An 11987-nucleotide genomic window follows, 5' to 3' on the forward strand; every position below is an offset into this window, starting at 1 on the left:
CTTTCAACAGGGGACAAGTGAACCACGTGAACGTGGAGGAGGTTGAAGAGCAGCCAGATGCAGTTATCGGTATGTTTTTGTTTAAGTCATTTACCGCTCTCGTTCTTTTTGATATTGGTGCATCACATTCATACATTTCAAGGGGATTTGTGGACAAGTTTAGGTTACCCACCTTAGCCCTTAGGTCCCCCATGCTAGTAAGCTCACCAGGAGCAGAGTATATGGCCCGCCGATGGTGCGACCGGATACCCTTAACCATTGGTAGCCATGTTTTCCCCTCAGACCTAATAATTTTGGATTCACAAGGATTGGATGTGATACTAGGTATTGATTGGCTACCGAAGTATGGAGGAAACATTGACTATGCTAGTAGGTCAGTTCTGCTCACGACACCAGAGGGAAAAAAGATCAAGTATGTATCCAGGCATGCGCCGAGGAGGACCCAAGTAAATTCCCTCTCAGGAGTTGTTCAGGAGGAAGTGCCTGTAGTGAAGGATTACTCGGATGTATTTCCAAAGAGTTACTAGGCATGCCGCCGGATCGAGACATTGAGTTTTTGATAGAGCTGTTGCCTGGCACAGGACCAATATCCAAGAGGCCATACCAGATGCCTGCAAATGATCCGGTGGAGATTAAGAAGCAGATTAAGGAGTTATTGGAGAAAGGTTACATTCGACGAAGTTCGTCACCATGGGGAGCCCCAGTGCTATTAGTTGAGAAGAAGGATGGATCCTTGAGAATAGTTGTTGATTACCGGGCATTGAATGAAGTGACGATCAAGAACACGTACCCACTGTCGGTGTCAAAACCGGCGGATCTCGGGTAGGGGTTCCCGAACTGTGCGTCTAGGATCGATGGTAATAGGAGACGGGGGACACGATGTTTACCCAAGTTCCGGCCCTCTCTATGGAGGTCATACCCTACTTCCTGCTTGATTGATCTTGATGAATATGAGTATTACAAGAGTTGATCTACCACGAGATCTTAATGGCTAAACCATAGAAGTCTAGCCTATGTGAATATGGTAATGTCTATTCGCCTATCCGGACTACGCTCTCCGGTTTATATAGACATCGGAGAGATCTATGGTTACATGGGTCGGTTACATAAGAGGGAATCATCATAGTTAGTCGCCAAGCTTGCCTTCCACGCCAAGGAGGGCCCAATCCGGACACGGGTATAGTCTTCGGCCTTCATATCTTCACAGCCCAACAGTCCGGCCCAGTGGATAACAGGACGGACGCCCGAGGACCCCTTAGTCCAGGACTCCCTCAGTAGCCCCTGAACCTGGCATCAATGACGAGGAGTCCGGCGCGCAGATTATCTTCGGCATTGCAAGGCGGGTTCCCTTTTTCCGAACTCCAAGATAGTCTTCAGATGCGATGATTGTATCCGGACCTGTCACACACCATGTACAACCACAGAGAGAATATATATATATATATTACACGAGTTCCATCTGTCGACAACTTTTTGCAACACGATATTGCATCTGATCGGTCATAATTCCAAACCCTTTTTGTGTTCGACGCCCCACGCCTCAAGACGCGGTTGCCATTGGCACGTCTTGTCAAAGCAGAGATCGTGTCCCCTTACTGCGGGATTCTCATCAATGTGGGTATGGGTAACCTAACTGTGCCGTTTATACGGTACTTGGGAATAGGCGAATCTTAAGGCGAATGAAGAGGCGCTCAATATTTACTGCCTTTATAAATAAGGACTCCACCTTCCTTTCCCACGCCTTCTCTATCTCCGCCTTTCCAATCTCGAGCTCCAGCGCCCAAGTTTCCATCTCCTTTCCATTCGATCTAGCACTCAACGATGTCCGGCGGTCAGGGTAAGTGGATGGTCTCCTCCGTCGAGGAAGAAGACATTACCGAGCTTCAGGCGGCTGGATATTTGGCGAAGGAGATCGCCCAGTGTCTGCCGACCGAGGGACAAGTCGTCCCCACGCCGAAGCCCACCGAGAGGGTAGTATTCATCCCCCATTTCTTCCGCGGGCTAGGGTTTCGACTCCACCCTTTCGTCCGCGGGCTGATGTATTATTACGGGATAGATTTCCATGATCTGTCCCCAAATTCCTTCCTCAGCATCTCGGCATTTATCGTCGTGCGCGAGGCCTTCCTCCGCATCCATCCCCACTTCGGGTTGTGGCTCAAAGTCTTCAACGTGAAGCCGAAGGTGGTGGACGGCCAGCACGCGGAATGCGAAGGAGCCATGGTGAGTAAGCTGCCCAACGTCTCCTGGCCAAAAGGCACTTTTGTGGAGACAGTGAAGGAGTGGCAGCATCAGTGGTTCTACATCACAGAACCCCGCGACACCACCTGGGCCGCCGTTGACGGGTTCCGCTCCGGTCCTCCCATGTGACCCACCTCCTGGGCCGAGAAGAGTCCGGACTGGTGTTCGCCTGATGAGCTGATAGCGCTGCAGACACGTGTTCAAAGCATGGCAACCAAGAACGTCAGTCTCGTTGATGTAATCCAGGTGATGTTAGTGCGCCCGATTCTCCCGTGCCAGCACCGAAGCCGCCCCCTGTGGGAGTACAATCCGAAGAAGCATCAGACCTTGGTGAGGCTCTTCGAGACTACTCACGAAGGCGCAAGGAAGTTGCTCTTTAAGGGTGATGAGAAACCGCCGGCCGCGGATTCAGATCGCAGGCACGACGCTAAGCATCTCGCCAGTGAGGTATGTCTTTTTGAATGTATTCCCTGCTTGTTTGTTTCAGGGACGATGCCTGAGCTTTTATTATTGCTTTTTCAGGGCTTGATGGAGAGGGCGAAGCGGATCCAGTGTCCGGCTCTGCTGCCTGAAGAACCAGTCATCCCACGTCTAGCGAAGATGCTGGTGCCGGCGCCATACAAGGTGCTGGAGAAGAAGGCCAAGAAGAAGACCAAGGGGGCCAAGAGTGGCCCCCGCCGCAAGGGTACTTCGTACGTGACGTCCGAAGACGACGAAGCTCATTCCTTTGTCCCGGAGGACTAGGACAGGGAAGAGGAGGAGGAGGAGGAAAACAACCCTCCTCCTGAGGATAAGAAGAAGAGGAAGAAGAGGGCGGCTCTGGGGCATCTGGAGGCGGAAACGCCCAAGAAGGGGAAAGGCGTCCCAGCGGTCAACACTGCATGGGATGTCGACAATAGTCCGGAGCGACGCCCCCGCACTAAGCCCCAGGCCGCGTCGTAAGTGACATCGCTTGCTCATGTGCACATCCGGCCCCTTCTCTCCATTATCTTGACATAGTTAACTGTACTATTGAAGTCCGGCCCGCGACCTTATCCAACGATCCTCGTCTGGAAGTTCGTTGGCTTCGTCAGAGATGGCGAGCATGTCGGCACCGCCTACTTATTCCCCCGGGGCCAGGGATGACACCGAAGTGTTGACCCGGAGGGCCGCTCCGAACCGGGGAGGAGCCCAGGACGCTGTCTGGGAGGCGCCACGAGGCGAGACCTCCACTGCCGGACACATGGGGGAGCCGATCCCCATGGAAACTGGCGAAGAGGGCCGCATCCAGTTCGGCCCTCAGCCGAATACAATTCCGGAGACCCATATGGCTTCGGAGTCAGGCGATCAGCCCCCTTTGAAGGAGGGGGTGCGCCGCTTCCACCGGTGGCCCCTGTCCATCCAGGGGCGCCGGATAACCTGATGGAGGCGCTACGAAGCGCCTCCATCATGGAAGAGCACCATATCCTTATGGGCATAGTGATCGAAAAGGTTTAGTCCGCGAAGAGTGGACTGAATGAAGCCTGCAGCAACCTTTTAACAGGTTTTGAGGTAAGTGACATAGAAAGAGAAAAACCCCATGTAGTCAGTAGCCCCTGAGACACTATCCATTACTCGGCGAGAAGACCCGACAGAGGATCAATCATTCATTATAAGAGGCTTACTTAATATGTATCAATAAGCAGGCGTCACTGTTGGCCGCAACCTCGCATGCTACTGAGGTCTCTGAACTGAAGCAGAGGCTGGAGCGGACCGAGAACGAGCTCAGCGAGCTTAAGATGCGGCTCCAGGAGAAGCAAGGTGAATGACGACTTGCTGTGTGTTTCGGAAAGAACAAGCGCTGTATATTGACTGTAGTGTCGTAATATGTGCAGGAGCCGCGACCGAGGTCAAGGCCCTTGAAAAGGCCCTAGGTGAAGCCGAGGAGAAGGCTGTCTAGCAGCAAGCCGCCCGAAAAAATCTCGAGGCCCGGGTCAAGGAGGTCCAGCAGGAGCTCCAGGATGCGGTGAAAAAGTGCGAGACCTTGGAGCATGACGCGTTGACTCAAGGGGTCAAACTCCCCAAGGCTCGTCAGAGCGCGGAGGCTGCCTGGAATGAGGCCCAGGCTGCCCTCTAGGAGATCCGGGAGGCCAAGAAGGTCACGGCGGGTAAGGCATTTAAGCTGCAAAGCAAGTATGCGGAGAAGCAGTACCTTTTACTAACCCGGGTTCGGAGTTCCCCAGGGGCATTTGCGGATTTACCATGCAGCGTATCAGACGCTGCGGAATTCTTCCGAGCCGAAGGAGGGGGTTCTACGGTCTAGGTGTTGTAGCACTACCAAGTTTTCTCTGTCAAAGTTGTTGCGTCGATCTGAGTATGCCACGTGCAGTTCCCTGTGACCATTGGAGTGACCTTCTCCTTCGAGCCTCCCATCGTGCTTGTTAACGGGCAAACCAACACCAACACCAGGCGACTGGTCTACTCCATATAGAAGATTCTTGCAGAAAGAGATGCATTCTTGTGTCAGAAAGCCCTGGACGATGCTTCCATTCGGACGGGACATGTTACGAACGAATCCTTTGATGATCCCATTCATCCTCTCAAACGACATCATGTTCTGTAGGAATGACGGCCCCATGTCTATTATGTCGTCCACAATATGGACACATAGATGCACCATGACGTCAAAGAACACGGGTGAGAAGTACATCTCAAGCTCATTTAGTATCACAACGATCTCTTCCTGTAGCCTCCGGAGCTGCTTCACACTGATCGACTTTCGAGAGATGACGTCGAGAAAGTTGCGGAGACCAATAAGCGTGTCACGGACGTGCTTGTCCATTATCCCTCTAAGGGTAATAGGTAGTATCTGCGTCATCATCACATGACAGTCATGGGACTTCATCTCGCTGAACCTTTTCTTGTCCGTATCTAGATATCTGCTTATCTTGCCACAGTAACCGGAACTAACTTTGACTCCGTTAAGGCACGTAAAGAATTGATCGATCTCAGCCTGACTTAAGGTGAAGCAAGAAGGGGGGCAACAATCATGTTCCTTTACTTTCTTGCCCTTCTTCTCCCGCGCCTCTGTCTCCATCTCTATCTCGTCTGACGTTTTACTGGGCAGCATGTGCAGTTCTTCCTTGATATTCAAATCTTGCAAGTCTTTTCTTGCCTTCGGCCCATCCTTGGTCTTACCCGGCATGTTCATCGGTGTCGCGAGCAATCTCTCAAGGACATTCTTATAGATATGCATTTGATCAAGGCAATGAGGTGTATCGAGTTTGTGCCAGTACTCCAAGTCCCGGAACACAGACCTCGTCTTCCATACCTTGAGCAGTGGCTCCGCCGCCTTTTTCATCGTCTTTCCCGGCGCGGGGCACTATTCCCAGTTTTTCAACAGCTCATCGATATTGGCGCTGCTCCGCTTACGTGGCGGTCCTTGATGCTCATGGTGACCATTGAATAGATCTCCACGGTTTCTTCATAGGTCGTCCAGTTCGAGCCATCTTCGATACCCCATGTACATGATTTTCCCAGACCCGCCATCTTTCCTTGACGTTAGCTGCTGAAACGTCGTATCATCCATGCACCCCATGCATCCGCAATATCCATGGCACACCTGGCCTATGACATATCCATAACCGAGATAGTCGTGCACCGTCGTGATCAGCACAGCTCTCATGTAGAAATACTCGCCTTTGCTGGCGTCCCATGTCTTGGCCGGTGTTTTCCATAACATGTCTAACTCCTCTTGAAGTAGCCCCAGATACAGATTAATATAATTTCCTGGTTGTTTTGGCCCTTGAATCAACATGCTCATGTGAATGTACTTCGACTTCATGCGCAACCAGGGGGAGGTTGTACATCCATACAAACACGGGCCATGTGCTATGGTTGGTGTTCTGGTTGCCAAACGGATTCATGCCATCACTACACGCGCCGAGCACGATGTTCCTTGCATCACAATCGAAATACCGATAGAAGTCGTTCAAGGCTCTCCACTGGCTTCCATCCTTGACGTGGCTCAGCTTTGGATCATCTCCATCGTCGGGCTTCTTCCTCTCCACGTGCCAGCGCATGAGCTTTGCTTCCTTGGGATCTACGAAGTACCGCTGGAGACGAGGAGTGATCGGTAAGTACCATACAACATTATGGGGACATTTCTTCCCGACCTTCTTGTATCGAGAAGCATTGCACACCGGACAGCTTGTTTTTTATGCGTGCTCCTTCCCACAAATTATGCAATCGTTGATGCATGCATGGTATCTAATGTGCGGCAGATCAAGAGGGCACACGATCTTCTTGGCCTCATCCACACTAGTAGGACATAGATTCCCCGCGGGAAGAACATCCTTTAGGTACTTGAGATGCTCATCGAGGCTAGTGTTGGTCCATTTGTTTTTAGCCTTCGTCTTCAGGAGTTGGAGCATGAAACTCAAGCGGGTCACCTCAGGATTGCAACCATCATACAATGGAGTGTTCGAGTCTACCACCAGCTGCTGCAACTTAGCCTCCTCTCTAGAAGCAGCTCTCTCAGTACTTGTCTCCTTGCGAAGCAGTGCTTGAACACGAGGGTCCCGCACGATTGAACTTAGTACCGACGAACTCTGCAGCGTGGAGTCCATGTTCTCTCTGCCGCCATGTCCGGCCCCTTCTCCGCCGCCATGTCCTGCCCCTTCTCCGCCGCCATGTCCGGCCTCTTCCCCGCCGCCATTATCGATCATCTCTTCGTCCCTCCCCGTGTCATCATTGCCTACCCTGATGGCGTCCTCAACATCATCATCATCCTCATCTTCAATTATCCATCGAGTATAGCCATCCATGAAACCAGTCATGAGCAGGTGTGCTTCGACACGACCATCGTCATAGGGGTCGAGCTAAACTATTCCTTTGCATTTTCGACACGGACATAAAACCTCTGTCAGGTTACTTTCTTTCATGTCCTGCACCGCCGACCGCAACCACTTGTCCACCATCATTCCACTGACCATCGTGAACGTCTGCACGGGAATAATAAACAAGTTGATTATAAAAATGCATGCGTGCATCAAAGTCATACAAAAATTCGGCATGACCTTCCCTAAAAATAGGACATATAGATCTAGAGTTTGCCCGGAATTCGCCGAAACGGAAATAAATCGACATTTCGGCAAAACATAGGCAACTCAAAAGCATAGTTCAGCGTCAACTCATGCCACACAAACAATTTCCATCATATCGCCAAATTATCATGTCGCACACACATACACATATTTCCATACTTGCAAAAGCCTGAATTTTTAATCAACTATAGTCTCGAGATGGAGCACATGGTTGAGATGATGATGTAGGGAGATCAAAAGTGGACAAATCTCGTCTTGACAAAGCTAGATCTAGTTAGGGGCACATAGGTCACCTCACTAAATGCTACATCTACCTAGCTAGCTAATTTGGGAGGAGACAACTTCAACTAGTGGAGGGCGAAGGAAAAAGAGAAAGGAGATGCATTAATGGAGGTGGTGGAGTTAGCTAGGAGTAATAAAGAGATAGAAAGGTAGGTAGAAGAGGGAGAGTAATGGAGGGAGAAGTATTGAGGAAGAAGCAAAGTGATGGAGAGAGGAGGTGGGAGGTAGATGGGGGAGGGGAGGAGGGGGAGGGGGAAAAGGTGGTATTATCTTGCGTCTTAGCAGTAGCGCGGGGTGTAAAGCACGCTACTGCTAAGGGAATAGCAGCAGCGAGCTTTCTGAATGCGCGCTACTGCTAAGCGGGGCCCGCCATGTGGCCAGTTTCAAAATTAGCAGCAGCGACCAGAGAAAAAAGCGCGCTACTACTATTACATTAATTAGGAGTAGGGCGGGTCGATGCAGCGCGCTGGTGCTAAACCGAGGTTGGTGGGTACTGTCGGTCGATTTTACTAGTAGCGCGGTTCCACTAGGCCGCGCTACTGCTAACGCGGTAGCAATAGCGCCTGTTTTGAACCCGCGCTACTGAAAATTAGCAGTAGCGCCTCTTTTTGTACCGCGCTGCTGCTAAGATTCTGTGTATAAGGTTTTCCCTAGTAGTGTTCTTGGCCTTCTTGTTCGGCGCCTGGTACAGCACCGGAACCATCATCATCGTTAGAAGAGGATCAGCTAGGTTCTCGGGCAGCGGGGCCGAACACTTGATCCGCTCTGCTTTCTTTATCCAGCCCTGATTACAGGATGAAAGTTTCAAGCATACCCCTTTTGATTCGTGAACTGAGTTATGTTTGAAAATGGAATACTTACCTGGGTGGCTTGATGATCGCAGTCGAGGCCGATGTCGTCGGTCATCTCCGGCCACGACTTCTGGACCTTGAAAAGCAGCTTCTAGATTGCTTCGTGCGTCGTGCCAAAGAATCGATGCACGGTCCGCAGCCCTTTCGGATTGAACTCCCACATGGGGAGAGGCCGGCGTTGGTAGGGAGGGTCCGACGAAATAGCATCACCTGGATCACGTCAGGGAGGCTGGTGTTCTTTTCTATCATGTTTTTGATGCGCTTCTGCAGCATCAACACCTCGTCAGTCGACCCCCAGTCCAGGCCCTTGTTGATCCACATCGCGAGCCGCATCGAGGGTCTGGATCTAAATTCAAAAGTGGCCGCCCAGTTGGCGCCGTGCGGTTCCGTGATGTAGAACCACTCCTGTTGCCATATCTTGACGGTTTCCACAAAGGCCCCCTTGGGCCAGGTGACGTTGGGGAGCTTGCTCACCATGGCGCATCCGCAGTCTGTGTGATGCCCATCAACCACCTTTGGCTTCATGTTGAAGATTTTGAGCCATAAGCCGAAGTGGGGGGCAATGCGGAGGAGCGCCTCGCACACGATGATAAACGCTGATATATGAAGGAAGGAGTTTGGGGCTAGATCATGGAAATCTAGCCCGTAGTAGAACATAAGGCCGCGGACAACAGGGCGAAGAGAAACCCTAGTCCACGGAGGAAGTGGGGGATAAAAACAACCCTTTCGCCGGGCTCTGGGATGGGGATGACCTGCTTCTTGGCAGGGATCCTGTACGTGACGTCCGCACTCAGATACCCCGCCTCACGGAGCTCTTTGACGTCCTTCTCCGTCATGGAGGAGGCCACCCATTTGCCTTGAGAGCCGGATCCGGACATGGATGAGTGTTTGGTGGCGATGGAAAAGATTGAAACTTGGGGGCTGGAGCTCGAGGATGGGAGGGCTAAGGAAGAAGAAGGCGTGAGGTAAAATGATGGGTCCTTGTCCTCTTGTAAAGCTTCTCAATATTAAACGCCTCCTCACAAGCATTAAAACTCGCCTATTCCCAAGGGGTCGTGCGAACGGCACGGTTGGATTACCCAAACCCGTATTGATGAGAATCCCGTAATAAGGGGACACGATCTCTGCTTTGACAAGACATGTCAATGGAAGCTGCGCCTCGAAACGCAGAGCAGGAGGCCAAAAAACGGTTCGAAATAATGATAAGGCCAGGCGCAATGTCTCGCTGAAAAAGCTGTCAGTGGATATGAATTATTTTGTTTAAGTATTCTGCCCTTGTGTTTGGGGGTTATAACCATTATACAGAGCCGGAGACAGTTCTCGTGATTCGAAGACTGCTTTGGTGTATTCGGACGAGGAACCCTCCTTGCAATGCCGAAGACAATCTGCGTGTTGGACACATCATCATTGAAGCCAGGTTCAGGTGCTACTGAGGGAGTCCTCGATTATGGGGTCCTCGGACATCCGGCCTATGTGACATGGGCCGGACTGATGGTCCGTGAAGATACAAGGTGGATGGCCTTCCCCCACTAGTAGAAAACAGGGCTTTGGTTGGGGCCTGGCCAGCCCATTAGTCCCGTTTCTTACACGAACCGGGACCCATGGAGGCATACGGCCCGGTTCGTGCGCCCAGGGGGCCGGCCGGGCGTCGGGAGGCATTTGTCCTGGTTCGTGTGGACCCATTTGTCCTGGTTCTAGGTATGAACCAGGACCAATGGTCCTCGCTCCTGGCCCACAGCCATTGGTCCCGGTTCGTTCCTAGAACCGGGACAGAAGGGTAGCCTTTAGACCTGGTTCGAGCCACGAACCGGGACCAATGAGGTGGCTACATATACCCCCTCGCCGGCGAGCAGAACACTCCACACTGCTCTGTTTTTTGGGGCCGCGAGGGGAGAGCTTTGTGGTGCTCTAGCTCAACTCCTATGCACATGAGGTGTTCGATGAAATGCCTGAGCCACTAGTTAAGATCTCTCCTCTCAAAACTCGACCTCCGAGCTCCATTTTCCCCTTGATTTGTCTAGGTTTAGCGGTCCGTCACGTCCCGTCCCCGTCTTCACCGCCGTCGATCGCCCGCGCCGATCTCGTCGCCGGCACCACCGTGGTGAGCCTCTTGTTCTTATCTTCTTTCTGAAAGAAAAAATATTCTTACTTTAGATAGATACTTGTCTAATTTTCTACCGTGGTGGGGCCCAGTTTCCGGATGGGACTCTCTTTTGCATGGATGGCAAGCTTGGCGCCCGTGTAGTTTCCTTTCTCTGTAAATTGACTCTGTACAACCCTAGGCCCCTCCGGTGTCTATATAAACCAGAGGGTTTAGTCTGTAGAGGCTAACACAAGTCACATAGGCTAGATAGCTATGGTTTAGCCATTACGATCTCGAGGTAGATCAACTCTTGTAACCCCTATACTCATCAAAGTCAATCAAGCAGGAAGTAGGGTATTACCACCATTAAGAGGGCCCGAACCTGGCTAAATATCGTGTCCCTTGTCTCCTGTTACCTTCGATCCTCAGACGCACAGTTCGGGACCCCCTACTCGAGATCGGCTGGTTTTGAGACCGATAGTGGGGGCGGCCGGAGGGCGATGGTTCACCCTGGACCGAGCGACGTTGCTGCGGATGTGCCCGTCAGTGGGAGGAGAGGGTGTGGATGGAGTGACCCCCTTGCCCGCACCTTCCGGAGCATGACCACCAGGGCGTTGCTGATGCTGTTCTCCTCCAACATCTCCAGCCCTGTGTCTACCGCGGGGGGAGTGGCGATGGCGCCACCTGCTCTAGTCACGCCCCCAGCAGCTTTCATGTCCTCGCTTGCCCCCATCCTCCGAGGCACTAGAGGCCGTGGGCGGCGGAGCCTTCAAGGTGGACGGATAGGCTGAAGGGCCAGACTTCTTCTTCTTAGGCACCATGGTCGATGGCATTGTCGAAGAAGAAGATGGCGATGAAGATGATGCGCTGCGCATGCTTTAAGGTTCAAGCAAGCGAGCCCCCTACCTGGCGCACCAAGGATGTCGCGGGATATCCGCGGCCACCTATGGGAGCGGGTGGCCCCTTGCTGGTTCGGCGGGGGGACATCGCGTTGCGCAAAGAGCAGACCAGCGTGCGGCAGCACGACAGGGAGCACACAAGCAATTTACCCAGGTTCCGGCCACCGCGAGGCGTATGACCCTACTTCTGCTTTTGTGGATTGATGGTGCAATGAGCGTGGTGACGCCTAGTACACTTTCCCGGCAGGGTTTGCCTCGGGACCGCAGCGACTACGCGCGTATGGTGGCTTGGGTTCATCAACTTTCCAACCTCTCCTACGAGTGCCATGGGCCTCCTTTTATAAAGGGGTCACCATAGTGGCAAAGTGGTCATTATCCACCAATATGACAGCGAACAGTGCCATCATACCTAACTCTACGGGCTGACAGGGTGCATTAAATGCGCCGCTTAGAGTCACATCAATGGTCTCCCGGCAAGGCCTGCCGGGCTATCTTGCCAGCTCCGCACCTGTTCTCTTGACACGTCGCAGGACGGGTGTCATCTGCGGGTTTCTTCTGTAGGAAATGGCTG

The sequence above is a fragment of the Triticum aestivum genome, chromosome 6D, assembly GCF_018294505.1.
Source record: "Triticum aestivum cultivar Chinese Spring chromosome 6D, IWGSC CS RefSeq v2.1, whole genome shotgun sequence".
Lineage (NCBI taxonomy): Eukaryota > Viridiplantae > Streptophyta > Magnoliopsida > Poales > Poaceae > Triticum > Triticum aestivum.